This window comes from Poecilia formosa, unplaced genomic scaffold, assembly GCF_000485575.1.
Source record: "Poecilia formosa unplaced genomic scaffold, Poecilia_formosa-5.1.2 Scaffold11, whole genome shotgun sequence".
NCBI classification, from domain to species: Eukaryota; Metazoa; Chordata; class Actinopteri; order Cyprinodontiformes; family Poeciliidae; genus Poecilia; species Poecilia formosa.
The window spans coordinates 4,210,746-4,221,876 of record NW_006799950.1 but is presented as its reverse complement, the minus strand read 5'-3'; the positions used below and the strand labels follow the sequence as shown (position 1 = coordinate 4,221,876).

Below are 11,131 nucleotides of genomic sequence, written 5' to 3'. Positions count from 1 at the left end.
TTGGTTGGGGTGGGGGTGGAGGACGAGGTGGGGGTATCTTCTTGTTAGCAATGAAATTATGAGCGCAGAGGAGTCTAGGGTGCAGAGCTCATTTGCTAAGACTGTGAGGCAAATAGTCGTTAAAGAATGGCCTATAAGTAGGCATTAAATGAAAATGCCTGTGCGATTCCGGCGGATTAGCATAAGAACCTTTTCTTGCCTGGCCAGCTAATAATATTCATTTAAAATAAATACATGGAAAATGAATCTGTTTGAAAAGACGAGGCATTGCACATATTTACTGAAGGGGCCGACGGAATGAAAGAGCGGGAATGAGCAGAGCGCTCGCAGGGATGTGGACTTGCGAACATCGTCAGTTCTTTGAAGTTACGCAGACTGGAATATTTAAGTATTCACAAAAAAACTTTTGGGAGGAGAAAGGTTTTACATTTTACTAGGCTCGTAAGGAAACAACAAGGCTGAAGATGTCAAGTACCAAAGCCGCTCTTTTTTGGAACAATTTCTTGGTTTTGCTTTCACACGTTGCCTCGCAAGATAATTCATCCTTCTACATCTTCAAATTTGGTTACATTGCAACTACAGATTTCAATTTGGGATTTTATTATAACAATGGTTTTCTTCCTTCCAGTCTTCCATCAAAGCAAGATTTGCAGGGTTCACAACTAAATGTTTTCTCTGTCAACATACTGTCACATCTGAGCTGCAGGTCTTTGCAGCTTCCCCAGAATCAATATGCAATATCAATTTCTTCCTGCCCACCGCTCTCTGCATGTCTCTCCCTGTCCTGTGCAAAACTCTTTCCGGTGATGGAAAAATCTGTGCTACATTTTTTTTTTTTTTTAAATCCAGGCTTGGACAACAGTTTTATACCCTAACCATGCTTTTATAATTTAACCCTGATGGTGTTATTAAAGCTGTTTCCTCTCTGACAATTCTTTAGGCTCTTCAAAGAGCAGCAGTAATAATTACGTAATATAATAAAAACAGTTTAGTGAGAAGTTTTTAATTTAGTTCAGCTTAATTCCATTTATTTTTATAGAGTCAATTCCCAACAAACGTCTCAAGGCACTCTACGAGAAAAAAACATCCCATTCATAGTATGAAAAAATTAATGTCAATTTAATCCAACCAGACAGGCAGATTCAAAATGTAGACATCCTCATCTGATCCTAACTGTAAGACAGTGTAATTAAATTCCGCTTATTTACTAAATCGATTTTCTGTCTACAACCACCTGCATTCAATCTCTGACTTTGCAGCAATTCCTCCTCTTTAACAAACATCTTGGGCTTCATGGATAAAAGCGTGCAACTTTCAAGCTCAAAGTTGGAGTAGGAACAAATTTTTGGAAAGTGCAGCGGACAAAAATATTCAGAGGTCTAAAACCAGGCGCACATTTCCTTCATATGTCCCAGTACATGTGATCAGAGTCAGGCACGTGCAGAGGGGGGAGGGGGGACGCTGGGGGTGCTTGAGCACCTGCCCCTTTTGCTCCTTGTCCCCAAGTGGCCTTTGGGTCAATTTTTTTTTTTGTATTATTTTCTAAGCCCTCTTCTGACACATAATAACATGTACTAAAATTATTTGTTTTTTGTTGTTTTTTTGTTTTTTTTACAGACATTAGGCTGTTGTTGTTGTTGTGCTATTAGCTAGGTGCTAGCTAACGACTTTGCTAGCAAAGCTAGATAACTAAAAAGCTTCTTCCCTGTATCATTAATGACAGCAGTCATTCTTCAGTATCGCTTATGCAATAGGGGCACATTGTCCGTCCAAAACTTATCATCTTATCATCTCCATAATGGATATATGTCTTCTAATTTCCTTTGCTGCTTAATGTACATTGCATTTATTCTAGCGTTAGGTAAATGTATCTGGAAGGAGAATAGCACTTAAATAAAAGTCCAACAAGGATATTCATTTAGAATTAAAAATAACTCACCCTGAATTACCATGATAGATATAATGTATGTAATAAAAGTGTGTCATTAATGAAGGGGAAAAAACTCAACCAGACTTTAAGTAAGTTTAGGGTCTGGTTCGGAGAGTATGAAGTTATTTTTTTTCTCTCAATTATTTAATGAAAAAAAAAAAAAACTAACCTTAATTAAGTAAAATAAAATTGTAATCAAAACTTATGGAATTGTAATGATTCCTTTTTTTTAAAACAAAAAGTTTAGTTTAAAAAACTTATATTTAAATTAAATAACTCATTTTTGTCTTGTGAACTTAAAAAATTATTTGCCAAACATAAACTTTTATTTGCACACATCAGAAATCTTTTTTGCGATTATTTTGCGGTCTGACGTCATGTGAGAATCACAAGCAAAACTTTGAGTCACAAACAAAAACTTAGAATAGCAAGAAAAGATTTATGACATGCACAAATAAGTTTGTTTTGCAAAAAAAAAATAAAAAAATCACTTCTTGAGACAAAACTGTGTGATTTTAATTTTTTTAAAAGTTTTTTTAAGCAAAACTCAGTAGGCTTTTCTCATGGTGACATGCTTTAACAATTCAATTTTTGCTTTTGATTTTTCTTTTTTCTGCAGTTCCACATTAAAGTTTGATGCAGCTCTGCTTTCCTGAATGGACCATCTTCATCTCCACTGCAAGTGTAGCAAACAGGCAGCTCTTTTTAATATATTACAGTTCACTAAAAGGTTGCATTGTGCCCTACTTTACATTTTTAATAGTGTAATTCTGTTAAGACAAAATATGTCTGGTGGTCTCTGATTTACATATCTTGCTAAACTGCGGGTTTGAATATTGCAATACTTTGCTTTAACAAAATAGACCTGCAGAAAGAAATTACTAATATAATATCTTACATATGCATAGTTGTATGCTCTATATAGAGATTTTCCTTAACTTTGATTGTATATCTCACAATTTTGTAACTTATCATTGTTTATTAAACTCTGAAAGCTGTTGGCTTTGTTAATATTCTGTCCTAGAATGCGGTTAGATGTGCCCTTTTTTATTTTGAGCACCTGCCCCTTTAGTGGTCTCTGCACGGCCCTGATCAGAGTGCATGTGCAGCTGCTGTGTGGACCGCCCTGTTCCTGCCCATAAATACAAAAGCAAATTTGCATAACGACCCAGAAGGCTCCCACTGTGCGTCCAAATAACAGCGACAGCAGATGCAGCTTTCCAACTAAAACCAGTAATACATTTTACTCCAAAGGTACCTTTCAGGGGACACAGGGCGGCCAAGCAAAATTTAAAAGCAAAATAAATTTTAGAGGAAAATATTAAAAATATGAAGCAAATAAAGAGCATTTAGAGAGTAAAACTATGGGATGTTTTGATCAATCAAAGTGAAAATCAATGTGTGAACGGCTGAATTTTCCACCAGGATTCAGATATTATGTGTTAAACCAGGCCAAAAATGTAGGCCACATTTTCTTTGTCTTTTATTAAAAATAATAACAATAATTCTTCCAGTTTGTAACCATTCACTACTTTGTGTTGGTCTGTCTCATAAGATCCAGTAAATGAATTGAAAATTAAATGAACACTTCTGCAAGGCAATTGCAATTGTGCCACGCAACATAAACTTAGCTCCTTTATCAATAATCTATTGTTTGTTTTTTTTTGTTTTTTTTTGATGAACCTCATAAAATTAAACTCATCTGCCACAAATTGTTCCTCTTGATCCAGGAGGATTCAAGGCTAACAAGAGATGTAAAAGTTTTATTTTGTTCACAAAGTCTGAAATCCAAGACATGAAAGGGGAGTTCTCACCAGTCCAAACCCATCAGGCCTCTGCTGCTCATGGGCTTTTTGATGTCCGTAACTTTGCGGGCCGAGCCAATTAAAATGCCCCCCCAAAAAAACAAACACACCCGCACACGTTCACTTCCACAGAGCCTTGTTTATGTACTCTGTGTCAGCAAATGTGTCAATATGTGTCCTGTGTACGTCGGCCTCTAATGATGTCGGCCCATCACGATAGCCCAGTCAGACGCTGACAACCAGGCCATAAAGTGGAGGAACTCCAGCCGTTTCTATAGCTGCTGCAGAGTTCAAAGGCGGCCATCTTTTTCGAAGCATAACAAGAGAAAAAAAAAAAGAAAAGAAAGAAAGAAGCCGTCACCAGAGCAAGAGACCAAAGACGCCCTCAAGGGTTACACGTCAAACCTCCCTCAGCCTGCAGACCCCTCGGCCCACACCTTACCTCCTGGTGTGACGGCATTGTCCTGAGATGTGTGGTTGGACTGTCAGAAGCTTAAGATGAGGTCAACAGAGCCAGGTAAAGATTCTCCTATCAGTATTATATTAGCCCACTTTCTTAAAGTCAAGGCTTTGAAGTGACACCAAAGTCTGTTGCAAGTATCTCTCATCTTATGTCCTTTTTTCTAAAACACTGCAGTGTCGACATTTCAAGCATCTTTCAGCGTTTAATGTTGAGCCTTTGATTTTTTTTAAGACACTAATTTTAACATCTTCAAGGGAGAAGTGAAGTCTCTGCGTTTGGGTTCTTTTGTCTGCTGTCTTCTGCCCTTTCTCTCTTTGAGATTTGAAAAGATCTCTAGTGAAGAACTTGTTAAAAGGCGGATCTCCATCAAAAGTAATGCAGAATGTGCTTTTTTGGTGACATTTTTACTACTTGGCCATTTTAGCTCAGTGCCTGTCATCTCCACGGCTTCTTTCCCCCCCCCACTTTCAAAACGAAATGTTTTCAAAGAGCAGCAAACACAAAAAGACTGCATTTCAAGTGGAAAACAAACTTAGATTGGGAAAGCTTTGATTCGTTATCATACAAAGTTGAACGTCAAACAACGCAGACAAAAGGGCATAAAACCTGAAATGTGCCGTGGCATTTTGGGTATTCAGCACCGAGTGTTGATACGTTTGATACATTGTTGGTGGAAAAACAAGTCCATGTCTGAGACAAAGCTGGAAGAGGACATTTACACTTTGGTAGTTATCAATTTAAATGTGATGAGATATTTTTACTGTACATGTAACATATGTTTACTTACAAATGCAACTATAGCTCTTAAATTTTCACAAAATTTGTTTTGGTACAACTGCAACTTTCAGTGTATTTCATTGTGATTTGTAACAGAGTAACTCACAGTGTTGTATATGTGAAGAGAAAGAAAAAACGATATACAGATTTCAAAAGCTCTTTTCCAGCTAAAATAAAATGTAAAATGGTAAAATAAAGAAATGCTAAAAGCACATTCAACCCTTTGGCAAGTGACTTTTTTTTACTCTAAATACTGCACCTTTGCTCAGAAAAACTCCTACAAGGATTTCTTCCCAAATTATATGGATTTAGTAGCTATTTTTGGTCTCAAAGTAAGAGTTGTCTGTTTCTAAGTGACATCCTGTGGTTTTCCTGAGGTTGCATGTTGCCAAATTACAGACTGAGACATTTATTGTGTTCATAAAGCGTCCATAGCTCCTTTTCTTTTCTAGCACAACTCATAATAATGACTTGCATACATTCTGCCTCTTTCACAAATTAAAAAAAAGGCCAAAACCAAAAAAATATATATAATTTGTAATATCTAAAAAGTGGAATGCTCAAAGCAGATCCAGGGTAAGTCTGCCTGGAAGGAGGAATTAAGTATCTTGGTGGCTTTCTTTTTTTTTTTTTTCCAAGAGATGCCAAGTTAGAGTAAGATATGGATTAATGGATTGAACACTTTGTCTGCAGTAATGAGAGCTTTTCTCTGGTCTGTTTTGGTGAAGAAAGAGGTTTACTGGTTGTGGCCTATGGAGAAAGACAGATAGATTGACAGATGAATTAACAGATTTTAAAGCTTCAACTCTTTTGCTAAGGCTATCCACAAGGTTTGGGAGCAAATACTTTTTCCTTCCCCCCAGAAGCTCATATTTGAAGTCAGACACTGATGTTATGATGTGAGGGTCTGGCTGACAGTTTCAGCTCTTAATCATCTCAACGGTGTCCTGGAGAAAAGTAGTCACGATTCTGTGCTGGATGGATGGCTGGCTGGATGGCTGGCTGGCTGGCTGGCTGGATGGATGGATGGATGGATGGATGGATGGATGGATGGATGGACCACTTTTTGTTTGTGGAGGAAGGCATCAGCGACACAATGTTTAACACCATTCTCTATTTACATCTATTATGTGGCCAAAACACCATATCACGGCCGTGCAGAGACCACTAAAGGGGCAGGTGCTCAAAAAAAAAAAAGGGGCACATCTAAAATTGAATTGTTAATGAGTATCACCATGAGAAAAGCCTATTGAGTTTTGCTTAAAAACTTTTTTTTTAATTAAAATCACTCATTTTTGTCTCATGAAGTGATTTATTTTTTTTTTTTTGCAAAACAAACTTATTTGCTTATTGAATAATTGGGGAAATAATTTAACTTCATACTCTGTGAACCAGACCCTAAACTTACTTAAAGTCTGGTTGAGTTTTTCCCCTTCATTAATGACANTGACACACTTTTATTACATACATTATATCTATCATGGTAATTCAGGGTGAGTAATTTTTAATTCTAAATGAATATCCTTGTTGGACTTTTATTTAAGTGCTATTCTCCTTCAAGACAAATGCCAGAATAAACGCAATGTACATTATCCAGCAAAGGAAATTAGAAGACATATGTTCATTATGGAGATGATAAGATGATAAGTTTTGGACGGGCGATGTGCCCCTATTGCATAAGCAATACTGAAGAATGACTGATATCATTAACGATACAGGGAAGAAGCTTTTTAGTTATCCAGCTTTGCTAGCAAAGTCGTTAGCTAGCAGCTAGCTAACAGCACAAAATACCGAATTGATAGATAAGAACAGTTTTTCCTCACCTGGCTGTCTCCTCCCGCTCAGTAGTTCTTCAGAGAAAGGCAGATGCAGAGGCCTGTCAGTGTCTGTTGTATTTCATTACCTCTCTGCTTAAACCGATACTCCGTGCTGAAGCAGAAACGATACTTCAACGTTTTCTGTTATCTGACAGGTAGCAAGTCTACTCCACTTTATTCACCAAAAACGATTTTTTTTTAATTCACCAAAAACTGTTCTGTAATCTGGAACGTTCTCTATGTTGAGCTCCAGTTAGCTGCCTTATCTCACTGTGCGAGAGGCAACTGCGTCATGCGTCACGGGCAAAAGGTCAAAGGTAACAAGGTGACCGGAGGGCTTATTATGTTGTACAAAAAAAAAACAACAAAAAAACAAATAACTTTAGTACATGTTATTATGTGTCAGAGGAGGGCTTAGGAAATAATAATACCAAAAAAAACAAAAAAAAAACAATTGACCAAAAGGGCACTTGGGGGCAAGGAGCAAAAGGGGCAGGCGCTCAAGCCCCCCTTGCCCCCCCCCCTGCACGTGCCTGCACCATATGAAAGAAAAACATGAAAATCTTCATTTTTTTTAATTAACAGCAGCTGAGAAACGATGTTTCCCTGACACCTTTACAAGTCATTGACATGTTTTTAGCTAATTTATATTTACTTTCTTTTTCTTGCTCTGTTACTTCTTAATTTATTTGAGTAACTTAGCAACGTAAAGTAGGATTATAATTATATTTTGATTATTATTCTGAACAAACTGGACAAAGTTGAGATTTTACGAACAAACTGAGGACGCAAATGAGAGGGAAGAACATAACATAACATGGCATAACATTGTCATATGTACCATTCCCTCTGCACCAAAAGGAGCATAATTTTTAAAAGGAACACAACATATGCAGGCTGGGTAAAACAAAAAATGTAATTTTATACACCACAAACATACAGAACCATTATGCAATATGTTTGTATGATGCTAGGTGCAGCGATTGGCTGCGTCTGCAATCATCAGAAGATGGTGGCAATACTTCACTAAAAGGTCAACAGCCATTGTTGGGGGTGGAGAAATTCAATTTATGTTTGCATTAAATTGTTAAGTATCTGAACTTAAAAATCTGATAAGAGTTGCATCATGGTCATGTCAAATTCAACTAGATTAGTTTTCAAAAAAATTGCATTTCTGGGGTGTACTGTGCCCTATAAAGCCATGTATGTTCTACAGAGGAGCTGCACACCCATTAAATGTACATAAGGATGCCAAACTAACAAAAGACAGCCATCAAGAGAAAGATAAAAATGAAAGATATTTAACACTTTGTAAAGAAACGTAAGCAGAATGTCTGGCTTGCCTTTTGTCATTACTCTCAGAAACATGCTGTAACAGGTGTGGCACAGCCACAGTGTCAGGGTCTTCATCCTCCCATCTTCCCCGTTTTGCTCCTGATCGCACTCCTTTCCATCCTCGGATACCAGTTTTGTATCCATGTATGGATTCATCAAACAAAAGTGAGCCTCACATCACATCAGATAAAGAAAGCATGCCTGGGCACTTCTAACAGCTTCCATAAGATGCCTGTTTCAAGTCCTCACAAGAAGGCTGCCGCTCACTGAAGTTCAAATGAATAGCTCTTGGGCACGAGTTTTCCACAGAGGGAGGGTGGGGGGTAAGCTTGCTCACCTCTGTACCAAACTCACATATCCTACCAGGGAGCTACGTGAGGGGAAAGAATTTTTTAAAAGTGCAGCTTGTGGGCAAAGAAACTGATTCCTTCTTTTCTGTCTTTCAAGTAGCCTCCCCCTCCTCCTCCTCCTCCTCTTCCTCCCTATCCCACTTTTATCACCCAGCAGCCCATCCCCACCCCCCACCCCCTTGAGCCGCCAGTGCAGTGTCAACAAAATTCAGCGAATGTGGCCATCTGATGAAAATCAGCTTTGCTCAATAAGATCCACATTTAAAAAGAATTTTAAAAAGATTTCCCCTATCTCCCCATACGAACCCGGTCTATGGTGAAACAGAACTAATCGCCTGGTTATTGGTGCTTTGCAATCCACTGTGTGGTCCTGCTCAACGGTCCTTCGCCATAAGGACCCACTATTGAATAAAGTCAATTACAGTAATGAAAAAAAAAATGGCTTAGACTCTTCAACTTTGATCAGGGAACAATCATTCGACAAATCCTCATGAGTACCTCAGGGTTAAACATTCAGGGAAAACAGTGTTAAGTTGCGTCAAATTAAGTGGAGGGGGATGTTCATTTAACTCCAGCTCTCCTGCTAAATATCTTCTCCGATGAGCCTTTTGCCCACTGCGCCCCTCCTCTTTCCCTTCAGTGAGGCCTAATTTTCCTGTTTTCTCCGGGAAGATTTCACGGATCATAAGATCAAAAGCTTGCATAAGCTCTGTGTTTGTTTACATCAGCCTACACCCTGGCAAAATAAAGCAGCACTGAATATCCTTCTCTCTCTTTCACTTTCCTGGCTTGCACTCATCCCGCTGTCACTCATGACCTTCCACCTCCACTTACTTCATTGCTCTGATTTGCTTTGTTTTTTTGTTGTTTTTTTTATCCTCTTAAAATCATCCAAAGCAGGAGATGGGATCAGCGAAACAGAATCCTTTACCCTCTTTTTTTCACAATAAGATCCATATTCATGAGGAAAGACCAAAGAGTGTGCAGCTAAGGCTAACGCTAAACTTGCACCCTTTCAAAAAGTGCCGTCTCTTTCTGCAAGAGCAGCTGACTCGGTCCCGTCTCTCCACGTGGCACTTCTTCTTTGACACAGCCTAAATGAGGTCCTCTGACATTTGAAATGGAAGTGTGACAAGAGGGACCAAAACAACCATCAAATCAACACATGAATAAATAATCTGTTTGCCTTTCCGGTGTCCCATTTCGACAAACGACAGGCCATGCCTCCTTGAAAGATGTCTGTGACTCATTTAGTGCTCAACTGTTTTGGATGAACACATCACTTTGATGTTCAGCTGAGTTTTGACATGCCTTTATAGTCCTGTTGTTTTGTATGGTAATTTTCCACTGATTTAAATCAGGCAGTATCTTGAAGCAACACATACTGTTGTGATTGGTTGTTATTTTACTGAATGCTAACTGTTTTCAACAGAAAGTACTTGATAAAAGGAATGAAAAGGGTAAAAAATGACATAAAATTTGGTTGGTTGTAATACAGAAAGCAATGTGAATACGTTGTATACTTATATATACAGATATTTATTTAATACTTTGTATAAAAAAAGAAAAAAAAATGACTGCTTAGAGATGCTTCCTCTACATGCATTGCTAAGGTTTGATTTTGCCCCATTCACTGTCTTTAAATCTTAAAGGCCATGTGAGCCTCTTCTATGATCTCAGCTGGATTGAACACGGTCCTAACCACCATTCATCCAAGTGGTGCCTATCTCCAGCGAACGTTCTGGGGTCGCCAGTCTGTCGCAGGGCGACATAGAGACAGACAGGACACACACACCTAGGAACAATTTAGAGAAACCAATTAACCTAATAGTCATGTTTTTTGGGGGTTTTTTGACTGTGGGAGGAAGTCGGAGAGAACACGCAAACACCGTGCAGAAAGACCGTGGGCTGGGAATCGAACCCGGGACCTTCTTGCTGCAACGCAACAGTGCTACTAACTGCGCCACTAACTACCAATCAGCTCTGCTGTTTCCAACAATACCAGAATCAATATAATATGTTATGTTTTATATATATATAATATGTTCAAAACTCACTGAACCAGCAGCCAAAGAAAGCCAAAAAAAAAAAAGCTAATTTCACGAAGCTAAATATAAATTCAGTCCTACCTTTGCTGTGTCATTGTCATAATCCATGTTAGAGCAAATATATCAAATATATTCATTCAGGTCTTGTAATCCATTGTCTTTGTGTCACACTGATGTGATTCCTCACTATTTTCAACTTTTCTGTCTCCATGGATACGCCTATAAACTCAAAGAACTTCCTTCACGTCAGCGCGCAGCTGGACCTTTCCGGTCATTTACGCAAATGCATTTTCGCTAGTTGTGATTGGTGAATGATGTTGCTATGGGATCCCCCCCGATTCTATCGCCTATTGGATGTGTCAATCACCCAAATCAACCAATGCTTTTATAACCAGAGCGCCCAGGACAAAACCATCGTTAATAATTGCAAACAATATTTATAGGAAGATATACGTTGGGAAAAAAATTAGAAAGAGTGAGAAATTTGTAATTGCATACACGGTCCAAAAATGGCACATTTGTAATGTATGGCTGTAATTTTATCAACTAATACCTTTCCCACATGGCTATGGGAAAGATATATATATATATATATATATATATATA

General features: G+C 38.2%; 1 long non-coding RNA gene across 2 annotated transcripts in view; it reads right to left on the bottom strand.

Annotated features, from left to right (window-relative positions):
- The window catches only part of LOC107835266 (uncharacterized), a 22,103-nt gene extending 11,260 nt beyond the window's left edge, over positions 1–10,843 (bottom strand). For both annotated transcript variants that reach the window (XR_001661082.1, XR_001661083.1), the window contains exon 1: positions 10,607–10,843. This is a non-coding gene — a long non-coding RNA (uncharacterized LOC107835266). The remainder of the gene's footprint in view (positions 1–10,606) is intronic.
- Between the last annotated feature and the right edge of the window lie 288 nt (positions 10,844–11,131).